A 26,075-nucleotide genomic window follows, 5' to 3' on the forward strand; every position below is an offset into this window, starting at 1 on the left:
CTCTCTGTTATGCCCATCACTATAAATTTTTCAAGAAATGTTCATTTTCATCTTTTTTCCTCATATCTCATTTCCTTCTTAATCCCGTAGGATCTTATGACTGCCCATAAAATATCATTGCAACAATTATTTAAAAGGTCATTTAGAATCTATTGGTCACTTTTGGGTTCTTACCAGCTTGACCTCTCTATAAAAAGCTACTATTAATAATCCTGCTATATTTGAAACTCTCCCTTGACTTTCATGAGTGTCTACTTTTCTGACTGCTCATCTGAGCAACCTTCTACATTTAAGATTACTCCATCTAACTCTCATTCTCTGGGTCCATTCTTTCTTCATGTCCCACATCCAGCCCTCCATAGTGACTTCTGAGTCTGCACTTGGCTCAGAAGAGACTTACTTGATATCCATGATGTCAGTGATGTTAATGACTCTCAAGTCTATAGTTTCAAGCCTGATTTCTTAACAGATGCTTGGTATTTTTAAAATTTTATTTATTTATGTGTATTTGTTATAGTAGGTCCTTGTTTGTTATCGCTTTTAAATATAGCAGTGCATACATGTCAATCTCAAACTCCCAATCGATCTGTCCCCCTCCCTAGTAACCAAAGTTCATTCTCAAAGTGTGTGAATCTGTTTCTGTTTAATAAATAAGTTCATTTATGGAATTCTTTTAGATTCTATGTATAAGTGATATTATATGATGTTTGTCTTTGTCTGACTTACTTCATTTACTATGACAATCTCCATGTCCATCCATGTTGCTGCAAACGGCATTATTTCATTCTTTGTAGTGGCTGGGTAATATTCCATTGTATATCTGTACTACATCTTCTTTATCCATTCACTTGTTGATGGACATTTAGGTTCTTTCCATGTCTTGGCTATTGTAAATAGTGTGACAAAGAATACTGGAATGCATTATCCTTTTGAACCATATTTTTCTCTGGATATATGCCCAGGGATAGGATTGCTGGATTATATGGTAACTCTATTTTAGTCGTTTTTGTTTTAATAGTGGTTGTACCAATTTACATTGCTACCAACAGTGTATATATTTTAGATGCCTAATGTTTTAACAGTCCAGTATAGATTATTCTCCTATCCTGGCAAATATGCCTCCATAAAAACCTGAAAAGCCAGGTTCAAGGGTAAACTGTGAGATTTCAGGGGGTTCCTCCTCAGGATATAACAAAAGGTGAGAGCCATTCCAGCCCTGCCTCCTCTCCTTTTCTCCTTCACTTTCTGACTCTACCCAGCACTGTATGGGGCCTCATGAGTAGGCATATGGACCCCTATACCTCAAGTGGAGGCTGCATCCATACCCTTGCAAACAGCTACCCTTTGAGCATCTCTTGAGTCTAAGGGAGGCACATCAGAGTATGGACCCAATGAGGAAGTCTGCACCAATTCCAGAGGTGGATTGAGGGCCTTTTGGAGATGGTATCTAAGGTCTCAGGAACCCAGAACTGATTTAACAATAGGTATCGGACTCCGGGGAACATCCATCTTAGACCTGTGGATTCCTTGTCCCAAAGAAACATATCCAGACCAGGACCAGGGTCAAGTTCTCTAAATTGTGGCTGCTTAAACGAGGGTCCAAGGGCAAGACTGCAATTACTACCTGCCAGTCCTCTCCATAATGATATTATACTGGGTTATCCAACTTTCATTTTTTCTAACCTGAAGCTTTGTCAAGGTTATTCTTGCTAATCATGGTCCTCCTCCCATGGACCTGTATATACCCCATCTACCTAGTCACACAGGATAGAGAAACCAAAGCATCTTGAATATCATCACCTTCTTCCTCCTCTCTTTTCAATTGTCACCCAGAGGTGGTGGTGGTTTAGTCACTAAGTTGTGTCCAACTCTTGTGACATCTTGGACTGTATAGCCTGCCAGACTCCTCTGTCCATGGGATTCTCTAGGCAAGAACGGACTATTCGTTCATTCTCTGAAATGTGTCTAGCACTTTTCTCCTTTCCAACTTCACTTTCATAGTCTCACTTGAGACCTCCGTTCTCTTTTTTTCCTTTCTAATCTCTTGACTCTCTAGCCCATCCTTTAAATTCAGCTTATCTTTCAACAGGTTAAATAATGACACATTCCTCCTCTAAATCTTCAGTGGTGTTTGAGTGTCTACTAAATAAGATTCTTCCTTATTCATGCTCAGTCATTTCCAACTGTTTGTGACCCCATGGACTGTAACCCACCAGGCTCCTCTGTCCATGGAATTTTCCAGGCAAGAGTACTGGAATGGGTTGCCATTTCCTCCTCCAAGGGATCTTCCTGATCCAGGGATGGAACCCGTGTCTCTTGTGTCTCCTGCTTTGGTAGGTGGCTTCTTTACCCACTGTGCCTTTTTTGCTTTTATATATACAATGCCTCACAGATTCCTACTTTAGCCACACTGGCTAAATTTCTGTGCTAACAATATTTTAAAACTTTTATATTTTCTTACTTTAAAAAACTTTTCTTCCCTTAACCTAGAAGAGCTTTTCCCTTTTTCTTAGCCTATTAAGTTCAACTCAAAAGCTATCGCCTCAAGAAATCCATCGTATCTTGTTTTGAGAATTAAAGTTCTACTTCTAATCTGTTTTGATAATTCCTCTGCTCTTCCATCCATATCTTTCACTCTTCTATTCATTCATCCATCCATTCATTCATTCAACAACATTCACTGAGAACGTACCATGAACCTGATACTCGGCTCTATCCTATGAGAGTTTCTGCTCTCATGGAGCTTAGATTAATAGGGAAGAGGGCCATTAATATTAATCATACAATGGCCTTAAGATATAAGGATAAACTGACATGAACAATAAAAAGAATTCTGCAAGAAAAAAAAGTGTTTTGTGAGAACATGTAACTAGGGTTTTCCTGGGTAGTTGGGATGAGATTTTCTGAGGAATTGATAGGCAAACTGAGATTTCAAGGACTAGTAGGCATCAACTAGATGAAAAGGGGAAACGGTTAAAATGGACTGAGAATGCTAAAGCTTCATGGTGGGGGTGACTTTGGCTTATTTTTAAAAAAATGAACGAAAGTCAGAAACACTTGGAAGATATAAAGTAAGGGCTGAATGAAGTGAGAGTATCCATTGTGATCCAGCGTGTTAAGGTTTTGTCTTTATTCTAAGAGAAATGGAAAACCTCTGAGTTTTTAAGCTGGGGCAATGACACAGTTTTGTGAAGAACTTTCTGGTTGTAGCAGGGAAATTATCTGAGGATTATGGAAGTGGGTACAGAGTAACGAGTTACAAGACTTTTGCAGTAGTTCAAGTGTGAACTGGTGGCTTGGGTGGTGTTTGTGGTGGTAAAGAGAAGTGTACAGATTTGAGAAGTACTTAGGTCATAAAATCATCTAGACTTAGTGATGGTTTGATATGGATGCAGGGTGAGAGAGAGGGAGATGTCAGTGTTTCAGGGTTGGGTATAATGAGCGCTGATGCCATCCACCAAGATAAAGGACACTGGGGGAAGATCAGTTCTTGGAGAGAATATCCTTTCACTTTGGGGAAACTTGTGTTTAAGGTTCGCTTAAGATCAAAGGAGAAATCTGTGTTTGATGTATATTTGAGACTCATTGGCCTTGAGACTTCATAGAAAATATAGAGCATTAGAGAGGATAAGAGGCAAGTTCCATCCTTGAGGAACATCAATGTAGAAAAGTTTTCAAAGTGTGAGTTTGTGTGTGCAGAAGAGGGGGCTGGCATGGAAAGGGATGCCCCTACAAAGGAGTCTGAGAAACTTTTTTCTGCCTTCATTTATACATATTTTGGCTCTATATGTCACCCCACTGAAAGTTCCTTGAAGATAGAGAGCATTTCTTATTTATATATATAGTCATCTGGCATCTTGGGACACTGTGTTTATGAGATGATGCTGGAATTGAATGTTGGTGACTCTGACAGCCATTATTTTCTTCCCATGGAAAAACATTCTTTTAAATCTAGACCTATTTGTACTCATTTAATGTTTTTAAACTTAATTTAAAACTTTTTCGGCTATGATTTAGGATAATTATGTCCAAAAGAAAAGTTATAGGTTTCATCCTATTCATAAGATAATGAAGATAAGGTCCCAGTAATATCTTTCTCTTTGTTTGGTTTATGAGCAAAAAGCAGTCTTATGTACTGATTTTTTAATGTGACTGTCACTAAAATGTGAAACGATCATAAACTGTAAACATAAAGTAAATCTAACAAGATTAATTTTCCAAAAGTCGTAAACTTCATTATAGGTCACTTCCATTCCAAAATAAGTCTGAAAGGTGATCATTTTCAACATTTTAAATAGCAAAATGGTTTTAAGATTAAATAATTTAGTTTGCACACCTTCCATTCTGTCATTTTTTTTTCCAGATAAATAGAAATTTTCTAGTTGTGGGATCACTAACTACATGTCAAATTCAATTTAAAATATTCTCTTGTCATCTTAATATTCTTTCACAATTTTTGAACACTGATCTTAATGCAAATTTTCTTCTCTGTTTATAATTCTTCTTTTTCCAACTCCTTCCTCCTATAGCAAAATTTTACACAAATGAAGATACTTATTTGAAATCTCTAAAGCAACATGACATGATACTTTGATATCATGATACATGATACTTAATACTTTGCAAAAATTTTTGTTGATGAAAAAGATTGAGAATAAAATTATATATGTTTTTGAGTTGGGCTGAAACTTTTTTTCTCCTTGGTAAGTCTTAACTAGGATTATGCAAGAATGTAAATTTTGTGTATTCACCTTTAAGATTAGCAGTTCTCTGTTCCCCAAGCAGATCAGTGACAAATGAAATTGGTGTTTGTTACCACATCCTGAGCAGAAACTGATAACCTCCTATACCTGGTGAGCAAGTACCTATTTGCAAAAAGACAGACTTTAATAGATTTTAATAAATATTGTCCTTAAATCTCTAGTTCACAAATGAGACAATAATTTGAGACATCCACTTATATTTTCTTATATTTCATTTTTTTGTTGTTGTTCAGTCACTAAATCGTGTCCAACTCTGCGATCCCATGGACTGCAGCACACAAAGCTTCCATGTATCGCTCGGAGTTTACACAAGTTCATGTTCATTGAATCTGTAATTCTATGACCATCTCATCCTCTGCCACCCACTTCTCATTTTGCCTTAAATCTTTCCCAGTATTAGAGTCTTTTCCAATGAGTTGGCTCCTCACAGCTGGTGGCCAAGGTATTGGAGCTTCAGCATCAGCATCAGTCTTTCCAATGCATATTTCACTTTAGCAGACTTGCATGGCTCACTGCTTTTTCTTACATGAAATAGTAAAGATCTTGACAACAGTGTTTTGTTCCAAGCTCTTCTGGTCTAAAAAGGACTTATCCTGCTATTCCAGAGAATTTCTACTTCTATTCATTCAGGCCCTCAGGAGATGAATCTCTTTACAGAGATTAAAGGACAACTACAGCAAAGCAAAAGATAAGAAAATTATCAAACAAAATACAATGTAAGATAGTTATAAATACTAATAAAACAGTACTTTCCGCAATACATGACACAAAGCACATAATAAGTATTCTGTAAAAGTGACTGTTATTGAACTATGAATTGAAACAAAAAGTTAAATTTTATAATAAGCAATTTACAAGTTGTACCTAAAGCTAAATGACAGAAGAAGGCTAACAATTGAGTCATAGCCAAAAATATTACTAACAAAGGTATCAAACAAGCCAAGAAAGTTGGTATCAATAATAAACAACATGAAATTTAAGACAATAATATCCAGGATAAAGTGAAAGTGTAAGTTGCTCAGTCATGTCCAACTCTTTGCAACCCCACGGACTATATAGTCTCCAGGCTAGAATGCTGGAGTGGGTAGCCTTTCTCTTCTCCAGGGAATCTTCCCAACCCAGGGATCAAACCCAGGTCTCCTGCATTTGCAGGCAGATTCTTTACCAGCTGAGCCATAAGGGAAGCCCAAGAATACAGGAGTGGGTAGCCTATCCCTTCTCCAGTGGATCTTCCTGACCTAGGAATTGAACCAGGGTCTCCTGCATTGCAAGCAGATGCTTTATCAACTGAACTATGGGAACCCCATCTAGAATAAAGGAGGACCATTATCTGATTTTCCTATTAAGAGAGTAAGTATGGCTCACTCACTTAGGTGGCTTTTTTGTTGTGAATAGGTTATGAAGAGAACAGGATGATAGTGGAGAGTTTATTTCTCTTTCATTAAAAAAAAAAAAAATCAGAGATAAACATCCCAAGGCTGGTTTTGGATCTCACATGATAGTAAAGACCCAGCTCCTTCTGCTATCCCTCTGCTTTACAATCCTTTGAACACTGATTTCATTCTCAAAGTGACAAAGAGGCTACTGGATCTCCAGCCATCACACCCACCTTCCAACTGGAGACATTAGGGAAGGCAAAATCAACTACCTTAAAATGCCTACCTGAAAGTCCTATCCACTACCTTCCATTTATATTTCATTGGCCAGGATTTAGGGACATGGTCATACCTAACTTCAAAGGAGACTGAAAGATATAATTTTTGAACAACACATATTGCTGCCCAAATTAACATCAGGATCCTGGTTTTCAGTTAAAAAGACGAACTTGAATATCGAGTAAGTAACTAACAGCCTTTGCTGCAAATCCTAGACTACCTAGAAACATATTTGGAGGGAAATATAACTTTACAGATACGAGTGGAAATGAAACAAAAAACAGAAAAATAAAATTAATAAGTCCAAAAGCTTGTTTGTTCTTTTTTTTCTTTTTTCAAAGGCAAAGAGAAATATATTTGACAAGGCTTGTCAATGAGAGAGCAACACACACAGCGAGTGAACAAAATTGAGAAGAAACAGACACAGTATTATGAAGACCAAAGTTATAGGTAAGGTTTTTTTTTACATATATGAGAATGTCATGTATAAAATTGAATAAGGCTAATTTTTAAAATCTTGAGTAAATTTATGATACTCATGGATAATAGAAATTTCCTAAACTAAGTCAAGGAGAATAAAATCTAACTGATCGATAAACATGAAATGTAAAATCTTGTAAAATAATTTTCTTCAAAAAGTACATGATCCACTCTTTTATAGTCAAATATTCAAAACTTCCAAGAAAAACTTCCATTCTTTTTATCTGTTCAATGGAAGAAAGAAAAGTGGAAAGTTCTCAACTGGTGTGTAACAGTGGAATTACCCTAGTAATTACCTTAATAATAAAATATAACAAAAGAAAGTAACAAAACCCAGAACCATTTCTCTTCTTGAGATAGATGTACATCCTAAATTAAATAGCAAATTAAGCCAGCAGTATGTGAAAAAAAGAGTCCAACTATAATTTAATATTATGAATCAATAAATTCTCCCAATAGGTCAAAGGAGCAAATCAAAGACCATTTTGATAGATCATCTAAAAGCAATTGATAAATTTAATATCCTTTTAATAAAACTCTTAGCAAAATAGGGAATAGAATAGTTTCTTAACTTGATCTGTACATGTATCACATCTTAAATAACTGTCATCATGCTTAATGTTAGAGTAAAAAGTAATTTCATTTAGAGTTAAGAATGGGACAAAGGTACTCAATTCACTGTTAGTATTTAAAGTCTTCCTGGAAATGCTAAGTAATGCAATCAGAAAGTGAAATGAGATCGCATAATACTGGAAAAGAGAAAAACAATTTTTAAAATCGTCAAATGATGTGGTTATAGATGTGGAAAAAGTACTCAAGAGAATCAACTGAAAAACCTTAGGAACTAACAAGTAATTTCATTAAATTGGTCATGAAATGAACTCAGAATCATTTTCTTATATACCTATGATGACAACTACAATCTAAGTCCTTTGACAAAAAAAAAATGTCTTTCTTCACTGCTGAAATTCAGTTCCTAATAAATAAATGGAAAAGAAAATCCATATAAAAGATAAAGATAACCAGAAATAAACTTATGTTTATGAAGAGAACAATACACAGTTTTTATCTTTCTATCATCAGCTGTCTGTCTACACCTTCTATGGAGTATGATCCTAGATTTCAATTCATTACAATACACATTTTATAGCAAAATTCCAAAACAGTTTCTCACAGTTAATTGAGATATAACAAAAGTATAACCTACATTAAAAAAACTCACCTGTTCCAGTCATCGTTTTGATGATTTTTGGTAAATAAGCACAATAGTGCAACCAACACCACAATCAAATTTTTTAAACTAAATTAATCAATTTCTTGAGGATGCATCTCAATTTTAACGTAAACATTATGAATGTGTGTGCATGCTCAGTCATGTTTGACTCTTTGTGACCCCATGGACTGTAGCCCTCCAGGCTCTTCTGTCCATGGAATTCTCCAGGCAAGAATACTGGAGTGGGTTGCCATTTCCTCCTCCAGGGGATCCTCCCAACCCAGAGATCAAACTTGCATCTACTGTATTGGCAGGCAGATTCTTTACCACTGTGCCACTGGGAAGCCCAAACATTATGAACACATATTGCTAAAAATTTCTATCTTGAACTGGAGCCCTGCAAAGGTGAGAAATAGGGGACAAGGAGGAAAAGATTGAGCAAGGGAAGATACTTGTGAGCCAATCTGTCTTCTCTTTTAAAAGAGATTCTAAATTTTAAGCACTTTAGGGTTGGGTTTCAGAGCTATTCTATTTTTATTCATAGACAGAAAACAGGACTGAACCAGGGATTAGGAAAGCTTATAGGTTATTAGAAAAGTCCTTTTTAGGAAAATCATAGCTATTAGTCTGCTGCTGAGAAAGTTGGCTCTGTTCAAAGAATCTCTTAATTATCTCTCCTATTGCTGAAGCTGCAGTTAACATATAGAAAGGAGTGTTCTTCCCTTTAATGAATTCCCAAATGCTGTGGCATTTATTAAGGAAATATTTAAGTAGAGCCATTGTTCAGAGGATATTTTATTCTTTCCTTACTACCACTGCCCCTGCTTCAGCTTATTAGTTTCCTCGTAGGAGGTTAAAAGAAATCCACAAGAATATATTGTATTCTCTGTCTGGCCTTATTCCTTGCTTAACTTTGTGCTCAACTGGTACAAAAATAAAAACAGGTTCAGACCCCGGTGGGTGCTGATTAAGAAACTCTAAAGTAGGATACAAGATTTTAGCTCTACTAAGATTCTGTTTTCTCAGCCCTTTCATTTCTATCATCGATAAAAGAAAAATTAAAGTTTATAAGTGTTCATTTTTTTCAAAGTGCATATAGAGTATTCAGTATGAGTGAGTCTTGGTATTCAGTTCTAGGATACAAAATGAACAATACAAACTTGGATCCTGGTCATATGAATTTATAATCTGGCTAGTTGTGCTGTGCTGAGTCTCTTCAGTCATGTCTAACTCTTTGCAACTGTATAGACGGTAGCCTGCCAGGCTCCTCTGTCTGTGGGATTCTCCAGGCAAGAATACTGGAGTGAGTTGCCATGCCCTCCGCCGAGGAATCTTCCCAACCCAGTGATCAAACCTGTGTCTCTTGCATCTCTTGCATTGGCAGGTCGGTTCTTTACCACTAGTGCCACCTGGGAAGCCCCAACTATGTGCTCATACAATGTAAGAAGCACCAAATTAGTAAGAACACACCTGATGAGTACTTATCCAAGCTTGAGAGACCAACAAGTTTCCAGGAGGAAGTGTGTGAATCTACCATTGGGGAAGATTGGGTGAATATAATTGAAGAACATTTTGGTGTAGGAAATAGGCAAAATGTTTAAAATTCTCCTCTCATTTTTGAGAAGATTAACTCCCAACTGAGATCTGGGAATTTAAAACTGATTCCCCACAAGATGCTCAGTCCATCAATCAAGAAGCATTTATGGTGCTAATGAATTTCCAAACATGATAAGCACAGGATAAAATCATGAATGAGACCAAATTTCTGCTGTTGGAAGCATATATTCAACTGGCAGTGACATAGGTGCAATGATGCATTTGTATAACATAATCCAGTATCCCATTCAACTTCAGAAGCTCACATATCTTATTATTTGGCCACTTGATGCTCAGTGTCATGTGAGATGATAGGTGTAGACCCTGTATTTACCTCAAAACATTCTACCACCTTATTTCAGATTATATTTCTCTTGTCTGTGATTCCCCACCCATTCCACATATCTTTATTACAGCTCTTGGCATAATTAACTTTTATGTCAGATTTATTTAATTTCTCGAGAAAAATTAACAACCACATACAGTCATGTAATGACCACAACATCAGGACATAGCCAATTCCCCCATTGCCCCCAAAAGTTCCCTTTTGCGCCTTCTTTGCCTAATCTTTTCCATACTCCCATGCCCTGCAACTGATCTGATTATTCTTCCTCTAGTTTCACCTTTTTCATACACTGTCAAGACTTTAGTGTCTGGTACCTTTCATTTAGTGAAATGTTTTTAAAGATATATTTTATTTATTCTTCTTGCTTCATTGCATTGGTTGGGACTTCCAATACAAATCTGAATGGATGTGGTGATAGCACACATCGTTGACTTCTTCTTAATTTTAGGGGGAAAATATTGAGTGTGTCAAATAAAGTAAAATATTAACTATAGTTATTTCAAGCTGAATCTTCCTTTTATTGTTTCATCAGGAATCATTTCTATGGAGAATGTCTCACAATGGCTCATTTGTGAGCTACATTGGGTGGTATCTCTTCTCCATCTTGATACATCAACACACTCCTCAGCTTCTTCACTCTGTATATACCACAGGCTTCTCCCAGCTGGGATGCTCACATCTCCCAGGAAGCGCTCTCGGACTTCTCCTGAAACTATCTTTGGGCCTTTTCTCTTCCATGGGGCCCTTCTTCAATCCAGGGGAAACACACGCATCTCTGATTTGTCATCAACTTGTTCACGGTGTTGTCAACATTCTTTCTGCCACCAAGACCATCTTATGGATACTGGTCAACCATATGACCCAACTTCCAGGATTCATTGAGCAGATTCTCTAGAGGGTCAACTTGAAACATCACTCTTATGGCTTAAATGAAGGGAAAGCAACACCCAACCTTTTCCCAGAGGGAGGGAGGGCAAGAAAAGCACCACAAAATGCAACAGTGTTCTCAGAAGACATTCTCTCTTCCAATATCTTCAAACTTTGGCATTTTATTCCTTTGAGTGAGTGGGCTGAAGTCACTAAAACTGAGTTTGGGTGGGACCTTTGCAAATCTTGCATAAGGAGTCAAATGACATTTTTGAAAGGTCAGGATGTTTTCCTCTATTGCTTTATTTCTTTGGAGACTTTAGTTGACTCAGAGGGAGAATAGGTCTTATTCTATAATGTATTACAAGTAAATGTATTACAGCTTCAATTTATGTTTTTCTGACCACATTACACTATTTCAGTTTATTTTCTATATATGTTGGGCCAAAAGAACCATATTTGTGAATAAGAACAGCAAATAAGGAACAGCTCTATGCATATACTCCTTTTAATCATTGCAATAAATCCCCATGATTTAGGATTTACTGAGGAATTGCTAAATAAAAAACTGCAAGTGAGATTATGTAAAACTGACAGAATTGCAAAGAGTAAATATTTAATAGCAAGGCAGAGTAGGATCCTTAGATCTAAGACTTTTTTTAAAAGTAGAATCTTGCTTTGAAGTGAAATCTTTTTTTCACTCATTCAATGTGTTTAATAAATTCCACATAGGTACCAGAAAGAGTGTTAGGAAATGTAAGTGTTAATGGAGCATCCATTCCCAACAGAGAAAGAGGCAATAAACAAATAAATGAGCATGGTCATTTTCGGTAGTGATACACGAATAAAACTATGTGATAACCTAGAGGAGTGGGTTGGGGTAAGAGGCAGAGGAGGTTCAAGAAGAAAGTATATTTAAGGGCTTCCCGGATGACACAGTGGTAAAGAATCTTCAGGTAACACAGGAGACATAGGAGACATGGGTTCAATCCTTGGGTCAGGAAGTTCCCCTGGAGTAGGAAAAGGCAAACCACTCCAGTATTCTTGCCTAGAGAATCCAGTGGACAGAGGAGGCTGGTGGGCTACAGTCCATGGGGTCGCAAAGAGTCGGACATGACTGAGCATGCATGCATGCATACTTATGGCTGATTCACACTGTTCTATGGCAGTAGCCAACATGATATTGTAAAACAATTACCCTCCAATTAAAATTTTAAAAAATAAATTCCAAATGTAACAATTAATAAAAATAGCATCAATTTTTAAAAACAGGGAAATATGATATTAGAGTAAGTGGGCATGAGGGTAGGGTATTTGGCTAGACTTGAAGGCCTTTCTAAGGAGGTGACATTTACATTGAGACAAATGACAAGAAGTAGCAAGCTTTGTAAAGATATGATGGCAGCTTGTCCTAGGCAGAGGGAACAGAGAGTGAAAATGCCCTCAGGCGAGAATATACTTGGTAAACTCATAGATCAGACGCCAGGCCAGTGTGACTGTAGCATAATGAGAAGTGGAGCACAGTAGATGAAGTCAGACAGGCAGGCAGCATTCAGTTCAGGTAGAATCTTGAAGGTGATGATCAGTCATTGCATTTATTCTAAGTGCAGCAGGGAGCCTTTTGGAGGGTCTTAAGCCTAGGAACAACGTGTTCTGATTAATGAACTTCAGGGGTCATTCTCTCTGCTGTGCAGAGATTGAATTCTTTTTTTTTTTTCATCTTTTATTTATTTATTTTTTTTAATAAATTTATTTATTTTAGTTGGGGGCTAATTACTTTACAATATTGTAGTAGTTTTTGCCATACATTGACATGAATCAGCCATGGGTTTACATGTGTTCCCCTTCCTGGACCCCCCACCCACCTCCCTCCCCATCCCATCCCTCTGGGTCATCCCATTGCCCCGGCCCTGAGCATTTGTCTCATGCATCGAACATGGAATGGTGTTCTGTTTCACATATGATAATATACATGTTTCAATGCTATTCTCCCAGAACGTCCCACCCTCACCGTCTCCCTCAGAGTCCATAAGACTGTTCTATGCATCTGTGTCTCTTATTCTGTCTCTCATATAGGGTTATCGTTACCATCTTTCAAATTCCATATATATGCATTAGTATACTGTATTGGTATTTTTCTTTCTGGCTTACTTCGCTCTGTATAATGGGCTCCAGTTTCATCCATCTCAATAGAACCAATTCAAATGTATTTTTTTTTAATGGCTGAGTAATATTCCATTGTGTATATGTACCACAGCTTCCTTATCCATTCATCTGCTGATGGACATCTAGGTTGCTTCCATGTCCTGGCTATTGTAAACAGTGCTGCGATGAACATTGGGGTACACGCGTCTCTTTCAATTCTGGTTTCCTCGATGTGTATGCCCAGCAGTGGGATTGCTGGGTCATATGGCAGTTCTATTCCCAGTTTTTTAAGGAATCTCCACACTGTTCTCCATAGTGGCTGTACTAGTTTGCATTCCCACCAACAGTGTAAGAGGGTTCCCTTTTCTCCACACTCTCTCCAGCATTTATTGCTTGTAGACTTTTGGATAGCAGCCATTCTGACTGGTGTGAAATGGTACCTCATTGTGGTTTTGATTTGCATTTCTCTAATAATGAGTAATGTTGAGCATCTTTTCATGTGTTTGTTAGCCATCTCGGAGATTGAATTCTAAGAAATAAGAGTAAGAATTGAAAGGCCAAGCAGAGGGCTGTGACAGTGGTTCAAGTTTGATATTACCATGACAGACTAGGCAGTGAAGATAGACAGTGAAGTGGATGGACAGAAGCTTGTTTGTTTTCTGGAACTAATTAAACTTTATTAAATAATATTTGGGGAAAAAAAGTAAAAAATAAAGACAAATATCCAAATCACCCATATACAACAGAAACGCAACGATGCTATACACTTCCTTTCAGATCCACCCTGGTCCTCCACTATGTGGAATACTGGCTGCTGCCTTCAAATGCAGACTGAATAAACTGCTTCTGACTTCACTCGGGGCAAGATAGTCTGCTGGGTGTGACCCTGGAACTTTCACTGGCCGTGACAGTAGTATCGTCCCCGAGGGCAGCTCTGGCCTGGGCTCTCTTGTCTTTCAAGTTTCCTTATACCAGAATGAGAAGGAAGCGGAGTCAGTTCCACCCACTGATTATGGCAAAAAAAAAAAAATTCCAGGACTTTCATCTTGCTGGTTTCAGCATAGGCCCTTGGACCCCATAGGAATCCATAATGTGCAGATCACTGTCAAGACACCTGCCAATTATCTAGATATTGTTCCTTCATCAAATCATTATTGATGTGTTTATTGGGTTCCTCATAGATGGAGTCTTTCTGCCCAGCATACATCCCCATCATATTCAACACTTCCCAGATTTTCTCCTCAGGGGCACAGTTCCCCTCCATGAAGGTCATACCCAGGATAAGTATCAGGAGACTTGTCTTGGGCATGCCCAGGTCATCACTCAGCCTCTTGTCATAGCTGAGGTTGAGTGATTTGACAAGGTCATAGGAGTGGCTGGTGGAGTCTACTTCTTTCACTTCAATGCCAGAGACAACCTCCATACGCTCATAGACTTTGCTGAAGATCACAAAGAAGTTGTCCTTGTGCTCTCTGATGACACTCCTCAGCATTTCTGCTTTGGGGTGGATTCCTTTGTTACATATTTGACACACAGAAACTGTACCAGTTCAGTCACCTTCTTGTTTAGCTCATAACTGAGCAAGAACTGGGGATCTGGTGGAGCCTCGGAGATGCTGGGGCCCTCCTCTTCTTGGCTTCTGAAATTCCCATCAGATTGACTCAGTAGAGAGGCTGTGATGGCAGTGGGTGGGAAGCAGGCTCCCTGAGAACCCTGGCGAGCACTCAGTGCCCCCGTGGCAGGCACCTCCTCTGGGGTGCCAGAGATCAAAGAAGTGAGGGAGGAGAAGAGGGGGTGGAGGATGAGAAGTTGGTGGAGGAGAAGGAGGTCATGGAAGAGGAAGAGGTGGAGGAGTTGGCCTCTTCCTTCCTAGCCATGGGAGCCTGCACACTTTCAAAGGCCTTTCTAGGCCTTTTGGGGCCTGAAGGTATTCCTCAAGCTTGCAGTGCTCACTTTTCTGATCCAGGGACATGATGACTTGTGTTGGAGGTGGCCAACAGGAGGGTGCGACCAGGTCTCCTCTCTAGGGGTGCTCCCAAGTGTCATGGGCTCCTGTTTTCCTGGTTGGCCTGAGGCCTCATAAGTGAAGTGAAGCTATGGTTTTTCAAGTAGTCATGTATGGATGTGAGAGTTAGACTATAAAGAAAGCTAAGCACCGAAGAATTGATGCTTTTGAACTGTGGTGTTGGAGAAGACTCTTGGAGTCCCTTGGACTGCAGGAGATCCAACCAGTCAATCCTAAAGGAAATCAATTGTGAATATTCATTGGAAGGACTGATGTTGAAGCTGAAACTCCAATACTTTGGCCACCTAATGCAAAGAACTGACTCATTTGAAAAGACCCTGATGCTGGGAAAGATTGTAGGCAGGAGGAGAAGGGGACAACAGAGGATGGGATGGTTGGATGGCATCACCGACTCAATGGACATGAGTTTGAGCAAGCTCCGGGAGTTGGTGGTGGACAGGGAAGCCTGGCGTGCTGCATTCCATGGGGTAGCAAAGAGTCTGACATGACTGAGCGACTGAACTGAGGTAGAATCCAAACCAGGTGTTACTATCTTAGAAACCAAAAGAATAAAATGTGTCACAAAAGAGAGAGTGAGTGTCTTGTCTCATGTTTCTGATAAGTTTAATAAGGACAGAGGAATGACCACTGGAACATGGATGCCAAAGGCAACTGTTTGAACTTGTACAACTCATCAGAAATCAGTCTAAAACAAGCCTACAGGGAAAGTAGTTTATTTTGGTACTTAGTCCCATGAGCTTGGGATGGAGAACTAGGACAGGTGAAGCAGTGAAGCAAAAACAGTCGATATAAGCATGTATTAAGTTGATCATCACTGGAGACCCTATCATCTGGGAATCTTCTAAGAACCTGTAGAACATTCCTTAGAACTGCCTGCCTGTGAGATACAGAGACCATTTATATACAGGCCCCCATCCCCTACTGCTCCAGGGTTATTTGTGGGTGTCCATTCTCCACACTTCCTGGTTTTCTCAAACTCGTCTATTGAGTGATTCTGCCCTCAATGTAAACAAAGGTGTCAGGACAGAAAGATAGAGATATAAAGTACAGAAGAGAAGTATTGCCACATTATACCTGAAAGAAGCTGGTTGCTAACAGCCATATTTGGAACTTAATGTGAGCATGAAAAGTGTAAGACAGGGAATAAGAAAGGCTGATAATATTAATTCCTAAAATCATTCAGGACCTTCAAGATAATGGTTTACCTTAATCTTTAAAAACCAATACCAAAGGGTTACTTGAGCAATCTATAGTCCTTGTTGCTGCAACAGGGACTGGGGCTGTGAATTATATTTATCAACAGCTCTCTCTCCCACCTATTCTAGATTTCCTGCACCTTTGACCAGCCATACATCAAGTCTAGGTTGTTTCCTTTAGTAGTGACTCAGATCTTCATCCCTATAGGTTCTGAGTCTTTAGTTGTTTTTCCTTTGCTTGGCTGTGGTTTTTGGATTTGTCCATTTAGAGTTATTACTGATCATGGAATTAATAAGAAATACTTCTGTGAATTCCCTGGGTTTTACACATGTTCCCTTCTGCCCTCATAATATGGTAGCAATGTTGGGTTCATTAGTTAAGTCCTTTCTTTGCCTACAAATTCACTCACATAGCAAGGCTGAACTGATCAGTTGGTAGCAGTCTCTTCAAGTCCAGTAGAATCGTTACTGTGTTCCCTGTGGAAGCATCTTTTCCACTTATTTGAGATCCAGGACTTTGAATCCTACAGAACCTAAGATTACAGGTGAAAAATGTACATTCTGCAATTCTACTGTTTGATTTTCAGATCCATATTTCTCACAGTTCTGTAGACTGGAAGTCTAGGATTATGGTGCCAGTTTGGTCAGGTTCTGATGAGAGCCTTTCCTTGAGTTGCAGACTCTAACTTCTTTTTGTAGCCTCACATGGCAGAACGGGTGTGCTCTTTACCTCCTTATAAGAGCATGAATCCCATTCCATCATGTGGGCTCTGTGTCCATGATCTCATCCACACCTAATTACCTCCCCAAACCCCCCACTTTTCATATACTTTCACAATGAAGATTAGGCTTTTTGTATTTAAAAAGAGGAAAAGAAAGCAAGAAACAAGAATTTCAATTCATACCTCACACACCATATACAAAAATTAAATCAAAATGGGCCATATACTCAAGTGTAAATTCAAAATTCATAAACATTCTAGAAGAAAATATAGGAGATAACTTAATATGATTTGTAAACGATTTGGGGTTAGGAAATAATTTCCTAGCTGTTACACCAGGAAGACAACTTACAAAAAATAAAAATTGATTTATTGACTTTATCAAAATTAAATCATGTTCTCCTCCAAAGACATTGTTAAGAGAATAAAAAGGCAAGCCATAGACTGGGAGAGAATATTTGCAAATTACTTGTCTCATAAAGGATTTATATCAATAAATACACAAAGAACAGTTAAAATTCAATAAGAACATAAAAAGCACAATTATAAACTAGCCAAAGGTTTGATCATACTCATCACCAAAGAATTTATACAGATGGCAAATATGCACATAAAAATGTTCAACATCATTATTAATTAGGGAAGTATAATTAAAATCTCAATAAACTACTACTACCACCACCACACACCTATTAGCATGCCTAAAATTAAAATGACTCACCATATCAAGTCTTGGCAGGTATATGGAGCAACTGAAATTCTTATGCACTCCTGGTCTAAAACAGTTTGGCAGGATCTTAAAAAGTTAATTCTATGTCTATCATATGATACAGTCATTTAATGCCAAGATATTTACTCAAGATAAATAAAAGCATATTTCCTTAAAAAACTTGTATATAAATATTTATAGCAGCTTTAATAGCCCAAATTGGAAAAATCCAAATGATTAGCAGTAGAGGAAAGGATAAACAAATTGTTGTATAACCATTGGATGAAATACTACTCAGCAATAAAAAGGTGCACTGTAATGATATCTGCAACAACACAGATGAACCTCAAAAACAGGATGCTCAGAGAAAGAAGAAAGGCATGAATACTACAATTTAATTTTTACTATGCAAAATTCTAGAAAATTCCAATTAATTTGTAGTTGTAATTAATTTTCACTGGCAAAAAGCAGGTCAGACATATCCTGGGAGATGGGTGGCAAGGAAATGCAGGAGAGGGAATTGAAGGGCAGACAGGAAACTTTTGGGGGTGATGAATATGTTCATTATTTTGATTGTAGGCATGGATTTACAGAAGTATCCATGTGTCAAAATTTATCAAACCATGAACTTTCAACAAGTTCAGTTTATTTTATGTTAATTATAGCTCTATAAAGCTAATAAAAAGAGTATTTGACATAGGTATGACATGGTGCTGCTGTGTTACGCATGTGCTAAACTGTTTGCTCAAAAATAACTGGAGAAATAAAGATCCAAAAATATGAGGCCTGTTGCAAGAGATGTCTGATGTAATGATATCAGAGAATGTAATGTGAACAGAGAAGCCCAAACAGTAGTGTAGGTAGAAAAATTGTTAAGTAATGATAGCTTCCGATTACATTATATTTATTTCCACTAAACTCTTAGCACTGTAAAAACATATTACACACATAGATATTAGTACTATTTCCTTATAATAGATCCAATGGTAGATAATATTGTATTTGTTATCTTCATTATAAAGATGAGGAGCTTGAGGATCAAAGAGTGTTAGCTGGTGTATTAGTCAGACTAGTACAGAGAAATTGAACCAATAAAATATGTTTAATTAATATTTATTGTTTACATAATATATAAATATAAAAGAGATTTATTATAAGAGTTTTGTTCACATGATCACGAAAGGTGTAGTCAAGGTCTTCAATGTGAGTTGGTGAGCTGGAACCCAGAAAGGCCTATGGTGTGATTCCAGTCTCAAGGGCAGATGTCTTGAAACCCAGGAAGAACTGATGTTTCAGTTAGAGTGAAGGCAGGAAAAAGCTGATATCCCAGCTCAAAGGCAGTCAGACAGAAAGAATTATCTTTTATGAGCAGAAGGGTCAGATTTTTTGTTTTATTCAGGCTTTCAACTGATTGGATGAGGCCCACCCATATTAAGGTAGGGCAATTTGCTTCACCCAGTCTATCCACTCAAATGTTAATCTCATCCAGAAATCCTCTTGGACAAACTCAGAATATCTGAGCAACTTGTGGCTTAGACAAACTGTCACGTAAAATTAACCATCATAGCCAGTAAAAACTGAAGCATCTATTAAATAAGTAAATAATACATTTGAGAACTATCTGTGAAGGTAAATTTAGTTATAGCCAGATATAGACAGCAGCACATAGAGATGAGTAGGATAAAACCTAGCATTGAGAATTTGTATTTGAAGAGAATAAATGTTCGTACTTGTATATATGTTGATATGATCCAGAAGAAAAGTAAAAAATTATGTTTCAGAGGAAATGATTAAACAGAAAGAAAAGTCTTGGGAAGGGAAGCCACTGAATTGATTCCATGATGAGCTAATAGGTTGAGACCTTGTATTAGAATTGCATCCAAAGCCCATTTAGTCTCAGGACACATCCTACCTTTCTGATCTCATCTTTTACCACTCCCATTTCACACATTAAAAAGTTTCTATTCTAAACACACTGTGATTTGCATTCCTCCAGGACTTTGCTCTGCCTTTAACCTCATATAGTAACGTTCATCATACAGCTCCCATATGGTGAACTCCATCTCATTCCTCAAAACCCAGTTCAAATATCTGTGCAGCTTCCTCAATGTCCTAAGATCAAGTCTGTTACTCCTGTTCTTATTCCTCTGAAAATACTTCCTATGACCCCTGATAACTCTGATCATATTATATGGTGATGTTTATTTCTGTTTGTTTATTTCTGTTTGTTCCCTTTGTTAGATTGTCAACTTCTTGAAGATTCCTTTTTAAATTTCATTATCAAGCACATAGTCTACCATGGTGTTTGTTCCCAAATTTTATTTCAGTGGGTGAAAATATGAATAAGATATAACTATCTCAGCTGAATCTCAGGGCAAATTTATACGCATGAAGAACTTCCAACATTTGATAGTAACTCAGTGGGGAACTGCTATACCACTTCAAAACTTAACTTCTGCAAGCACAGATGCCCAAGGCCAATAAGACATCAACCCTAGGGTTAACACTAGCACCCAAAACACTGCCTAATCCCTTCAGGCAGTGTATAGTCATTTTCTTTGTCCCTTTGTATCAACTGACTCCTAAAGATGGTATGAGCATCCCTAGGCTATCAGCAATTCTGTGGAGGGAGGGGGTATAGTTTTCCACTGAGCTAAGTAGATAGATGAAATTGAACAACAGAAGCTAAGGGACCTGTCTCAGGCTAAAGATAGAGCCCCCTTTTGAGTTCTACATTCTCTGACCCCACTTGTACCAGGTTGGGGACATAACCAAACCCAAGTAAGCTTCAGCAGAATTGCTACATTTAAGCACTTATGTTAACAAAGCAAGAAATATAAACAATGTTTTTCCCCAGTAATAGGTCTTTTCCATGGGTGTCAATTCTCTTCTGGAATTTCTCTTCAACAACTAAGAGAACTAGTGATAAATGTTCTTCATATATATATATATAAGTTCTAAAGCAAGCTGATCCTGGTGTACCATGCCCAATGTGAGTCTAGCACTTCTTATTTTAGATTTATAGCCAATTTTGAATTTGCTGTTGTTGCTGTTTGTTTCCCATCCCGTTTCTCTGGGCTAGCAACCCTGTAAATAGTTTACATGTGGGTTCAATTTTTTGGTCTATTTCTTTGTCAAATTCTCAGGCTTTGGGCTTTCTAAAATGGCAGAAGTAATCAGAATTAGACTTGGGCAATGGGAAATGGTGCTTAGCAAGGTGTTCCGGGAGCTTTCTCTCCCCTCCCTTTATTCTTCTCCTTTATGATCAAATTTTCTGCAGTTAAAAAGTCCTTGGAATCTACCCACATCCCCCATTATAGGGGGTCTATTTAGCAACTCTTCCTTTGTGTAATGGCCCAATCAGATCCTGAGTTTATTTCATTTTTGTTTTGGTCAAAACTGTCTTTGTATATGCTTATATTTAATGGTTTCCTCTTGGGACTCAAGTAATTCATATTTTATATGAAGTAACTTAATTTTATGATGTGTCTGGTATAAATAGATTTTTTTTTTCTTCTCTACTCCTCTAAGACGATGACAATTTGATTTTCCATTTATGGTAACATTAATGTAATCTCCTGGAATTTAAGCACATCATTTGTGTCTAGTTTCTAACAGCAATCTCATTTGCCAAGCATCAGATTGAATGCAGGTTTTCCTACAGACCCAGCATCACAAACATCAAGGACAGCTTTAGCTGAGTAACCAATCACAGATAAAGGGGAGCACAAAATCCTCAGGATGGCCTCTCATCTTTGTCATGCTCCCAGCTGATAAAATGCCACCCTCCAACTTCAGAAAGTTATAAAACTGCCTCTACATATATATATATATATGTATATATATATGTGTGTGTATATATGTATATATATAATGGTATATGTTAGATTTTCATTTTAGATTCTATAAATCCCATTTCAGTAAAGGACCTATTACCGTATTAGTTTGAAAGGCATAATGTTTCTTATATATACATATAAAAAAATACCTAAAAGCTTCCACTGCTTGTCATTAATGATACCCATAAATTCCTTCCCACTGCCAATAGTGCTGTCAATCAGGGAAATTAGTGCAAAGAAAAGTGCTGTGCTCAAATAAAGCAGACTTAGCCTGAAAGAGTTCACCCCAGTTCCATTGTTCTTAGGTGCCATGCTGCTTGAACATAATGGCAGCGAAGCTGAATCTCTGACATCGTGCATTTTAACTAGAATATTTTGACATTCTGTTTTACTTTTTATACTTGTGCTAAGGGAGAAAAAAGGTGATTTTTTTCTATTTTGCACACCAAAAAAAAGAATATCATTTTTTAGAAGTCATTATACAAAGAGTTAGTCAAATTTTATAGAATCATATACACCTACAAAAATATGCCCCAGAAATACATGACCTATGTTAGTTCATAGTTTTTATTTCAACTCTTCTTTCCAGCCAAGATCAATCCATCTTCTCCCACTGACTCTATAAAATGCCTCTACCAAATTTCTTTGGGTACTCCTGAGAAAATCGGGCTGGGCACAGGGAATTTTTGAAATCTCATTTAAAATATTTATGGTTTCTTTAATGCAAATATTGGAATATCATCAGAACACTAATGATACCCTGCACTACATCTTCTTTTCATCTATTCTGACAGTGTAGCTTTAGAGCTTACTCAGTGCCTGGCTGAGCTAAGGACTCACATGAAAGCTGACTGGCTGAGTTTCAAGCTAAGTAAAACAGAGGTGAAGATCTTGGGGGGTAAAGGGTTGAGAAGGGGCTGGGGACATTGTTTAGAGAATGTTTAAACCTGGGGGTTTTCTGACTCACAACTGTGCTCCAAAAGCCTTAGAACTCAGTGAGGATCATGCCCTATGCTTGACCCTGAGAACTTTACTGATCACCTACGCATTGTGAAGCAAGATGAGGCCGCAGCAGTCTGTCATGAGCGTGCCTTGCCCACAATTACCTGATCTGTTAATTCTCATTTTTCGAATGATGCCACCACCAGATTATAAATTCCCTGAAAGTAAGTCCCATCACTTCATGACAAATAGATGGGGGAAAAGTGGAAGCAGGGACAGTTTTTATTTTCTTGGGCTCCAAAATCACTGAGGCTGGTGACTGCAGCCATGAAATTAAGAGACACTTGCTCCTTGGAAGGAAAGCTATGACAAACCTAGACAGCCTATTAAAAATCAGAGACATCACTCTGTCAACAAAAGTCTATATAGTCAAAGTTATGGTTTTCCCAGTAGTCATGTATGGATGTGCGAGTTGGACCATAAAGAAGACTGAACGCTGAAGAATTGATGCTTTCAAATTGTAATGCTGAAGAAGACTCTTGAGAGTCCCTTGGACAGCAAGAACATCAAACCAGTCAATCCTAAAGGAAATCAACCCTGAATATTGATTGGCATGACTGTTGCTGAAGCTGGAGCTCTAATACTTTGGCCAACTGATGTGAAGAGCCGATTCATTGGAAAAGAACCTGATGCTGGGAGAGACTGAAAGCAAAAGGAGAAGCGGGTGGCAGAGGATGAGATGGTTAGACAGCATCACTGACTTGATGGACATGAATTTGAGCAAACTCTGGGAGATAGAGGAGGACAGAGGAGACTGGTGTGCTGCAGTCTGTAGGGTCACAAAGAGTCGAACATGGTCTAGTGACAGAAAAACAACCACCAGATCCTGGAAGGCAGGATCTTCAGTGTTCACTTTTTCATCTTTGAAGCTGCGTATAATATCTGGCATATAATAAGATGATAGAGGGAGAAGGGAAGGAAGGAGGGAGGAAAGGAAGGAGGGGAGGGAGGAAAGGAAGGAGTGAAGGAAGGAAGGAAGGGATGTCTTGGCTTAGTCAATAAGTGATTCATGTTAATGTTAACCTACAATACTGTACTGAAAAAAATCTTTTGATCCTGACCGTAAGAGAAGCTTAATAAACTGTATGGCAATTTATTCAGGCTTAAACAATGACAGGAATAGTGAAAGTGAAAGTCACTCAGTCGTGTCCGACTCTTTGTGACCCCATGGACTGTATAGTCCATAGACTTCTTCAGGCCAGAATACTGGAGTGGGTAGCCTTTCCCTTCTCCAGGGGATCTTCCCAAGCCAGGAATCGAAGCCAGGTCTTCTGCATTGCGGGTGGATTCTCTACCAGCTGAGCCACAAGGGAAGCCAAGGAAAGAAGGCAGGAATAGCAAAGACCAAACAGAGCCTTTGTGGTAATCTCCTTCAAACACCAAGATAGACACAGGCTCAAACATGGATGCATAGCTTGGAGAAGCGAATGAGGTCTGGATTTCAGGCTCCACTCAGTCCCTTAGCTACAAGCCCTTGTGCAGAGGACAACTTGAAACCCCACAGATTTATCAAAGAACACCGCCTCAAAGACCCATTTTACTGATCTTTATATCTTAGCAGAAAACTGTTCTTTTCTGATAGGAAAATGACTTAATGTTAATAGATCCTCAATGGCTGGTTAAGCTGCTGTGCCTATTGTTATCCTAGGCTTAAGATCTCAAATTCCTAATGTTTTCAATTATAAATACATATTTGTGCTCTAAAGCAGATTTTCTAAGAAAGCAGTTGAAAAAGTTCAGTAAGGATTCTCCTCTGATTTATCAAATGAGACTTTTTGACAAACCGCCTGGGTGATGGACAGTCAAAATTAAATACTAGGACATTTCAATAATAAACCAACAAACATTAGCTGAGAATTGACTATAAAATTAGTCATGTTCTAGATTAAAGAAAGGAAGTTTGTGAATACTTAAAGGAACAAGCTGATGGTCACGGTGAAGTGTCTTCTTTTTTCATGAATAGCATTCCCAGGGTGCCCTTGTTTCTTTATGTACTATGTTGTACAATATTTCACTGAAAACAAAGGAGAGGTGATAATCTGCACTATTTCTAATCATTTCAGCTACTTATACAGCAGACGCACTCTGTTGCGGATGATGTGAGCGAGTTAGCCTAAGTCAAGAGAACTTTAAAGTACTTAATCCACTGCACAAGAAAAAAAATCTTAGAGATGTAGCCCCTGCCACATGAAAGAGTTATTTACATAGCTCAAGGTAGTTCAAGAGTTATTTACATAGTTCAGATGCAGGGGGGCTGGGAACAAGTATCCAGCTACAGATAGAATTCTCAGGTCAAAGAGTCTATGTAACTCTGCAAGAGAAATCTAAGTAATGATTTACATAATCCATAGAAAAAGAGAACTTTAGTATTGAAATATGTGCCTAGATATTTTTGCAGTAGAGTCAACTTTATTTTTTGTTTAAAAAAGCAAAATAAATATAAAGTAGTTTTAGGGATTTTTTTTCTTGAAAAGAAAGAAATGTATGAAGGAAATCAAAATACCTATGGCTCCACAATCTAGAGGTAACTGGGATAGCCTCTGCCAATATCATTCTAGAATATTTTCCACCCATCAATATATACTGTTATAACAAAAATGGTTCAAAGTCCACATACTATTCATAATTGGCTCTTTAAAATGGATGATATACCTTGCATAACATTCCAGGTGAATAAATGTTTACCTAGACATTGGTTGCTGTAGTCATTCTTGCACCATAGTGTATTCTTTTTCTCACATGTACTATGTGTATATATACACACATCACCATGTATTTTGAATCAGTGCACAACTTATTGCTGAACATTCAAATAGTATCCAATTGTTCACCACTATAAAGATCGCTTTAAAAAATACCCTTTGTAGCTCAATCTTTGAGAACAGAATTCGAATTTTCTTAGGATAAATATAGAAATGCCAGATCAAATATACTGCCTATCATAGCAGAGAATTTGCTCTATACACCAAATTCCACAACCTCTTCTTCCTCCTGGATGCAACCAGACTATCTGTTCCTCCCACCACTGCACTTAAGTGTGACCGGGAGTATGAGGTTCAACCAATGATTATCAGTACTGTAATGACCCATGGAGACCTCTTACACGTACTTCTTCAAACTCTTTTCCCTTTTCAGTTGTTTGGAATGACAACTGAAGTTGTCATTAAAGTTGTTGAACTTCTGTTAGCTTGGATGTCCCAGTGACCACGTAGAGAAAGGCTCTGATTCAACATAGCCTCGTGTACAAGGAGGAAACCTCCACCATGCTGGAGTTGTTATGTGTTTGGAGAGTTATTTGCTACTGTCACCAATACCTACATTTTAAAACTTGTGTAACATTTATTATCATAAAGATGTCCAAAATAAATAATTTCTTAATTTGTTTTATACAACCTGAAAATAAAGATTTTATCTTTTGAAAATTCTCTATCAAGTGAAAATACATCCTTTGTTCTAATCTGCATCTTTTAATCGTTAATGACATTGAATGAGTTTTCATATACCCATAAGTAATTT

The 26,075-nt window shown here is 37.9% G+C and overlaps 1 pseudogene; it reads right to left on the minus strand.

Moving 5' to 3' along the window:
• Positions 1–13,917: 13,917 nt before the first annotated feature.
• LOC145510768 (putative MAGE domain-containing protein MAGEA13P pseudogene) lies at positions 13,918–21,917 on the minus strand (annotated as a pseudogene).
• Between the last annotated feature and the right edge of the window lie 4,158 nt (positions 21,918–26,075).

This window comes from Giraffa tippelskirchi, chromosome 6 (assembly GCF_054371585.1).
Source record: "Giraffa tippelskirchi isolate mGirTip1 chromosome 6, T2T-mGirTip1v1.2.pri, whole genome shotgun sequence".
Classification (NCBI taxonomy): Eukaryota; Metazoa; Chordata; class Mammalia; order Artiodactyla; family Giraffidae; genus Giraffa; species Giraffa tippelskirchi.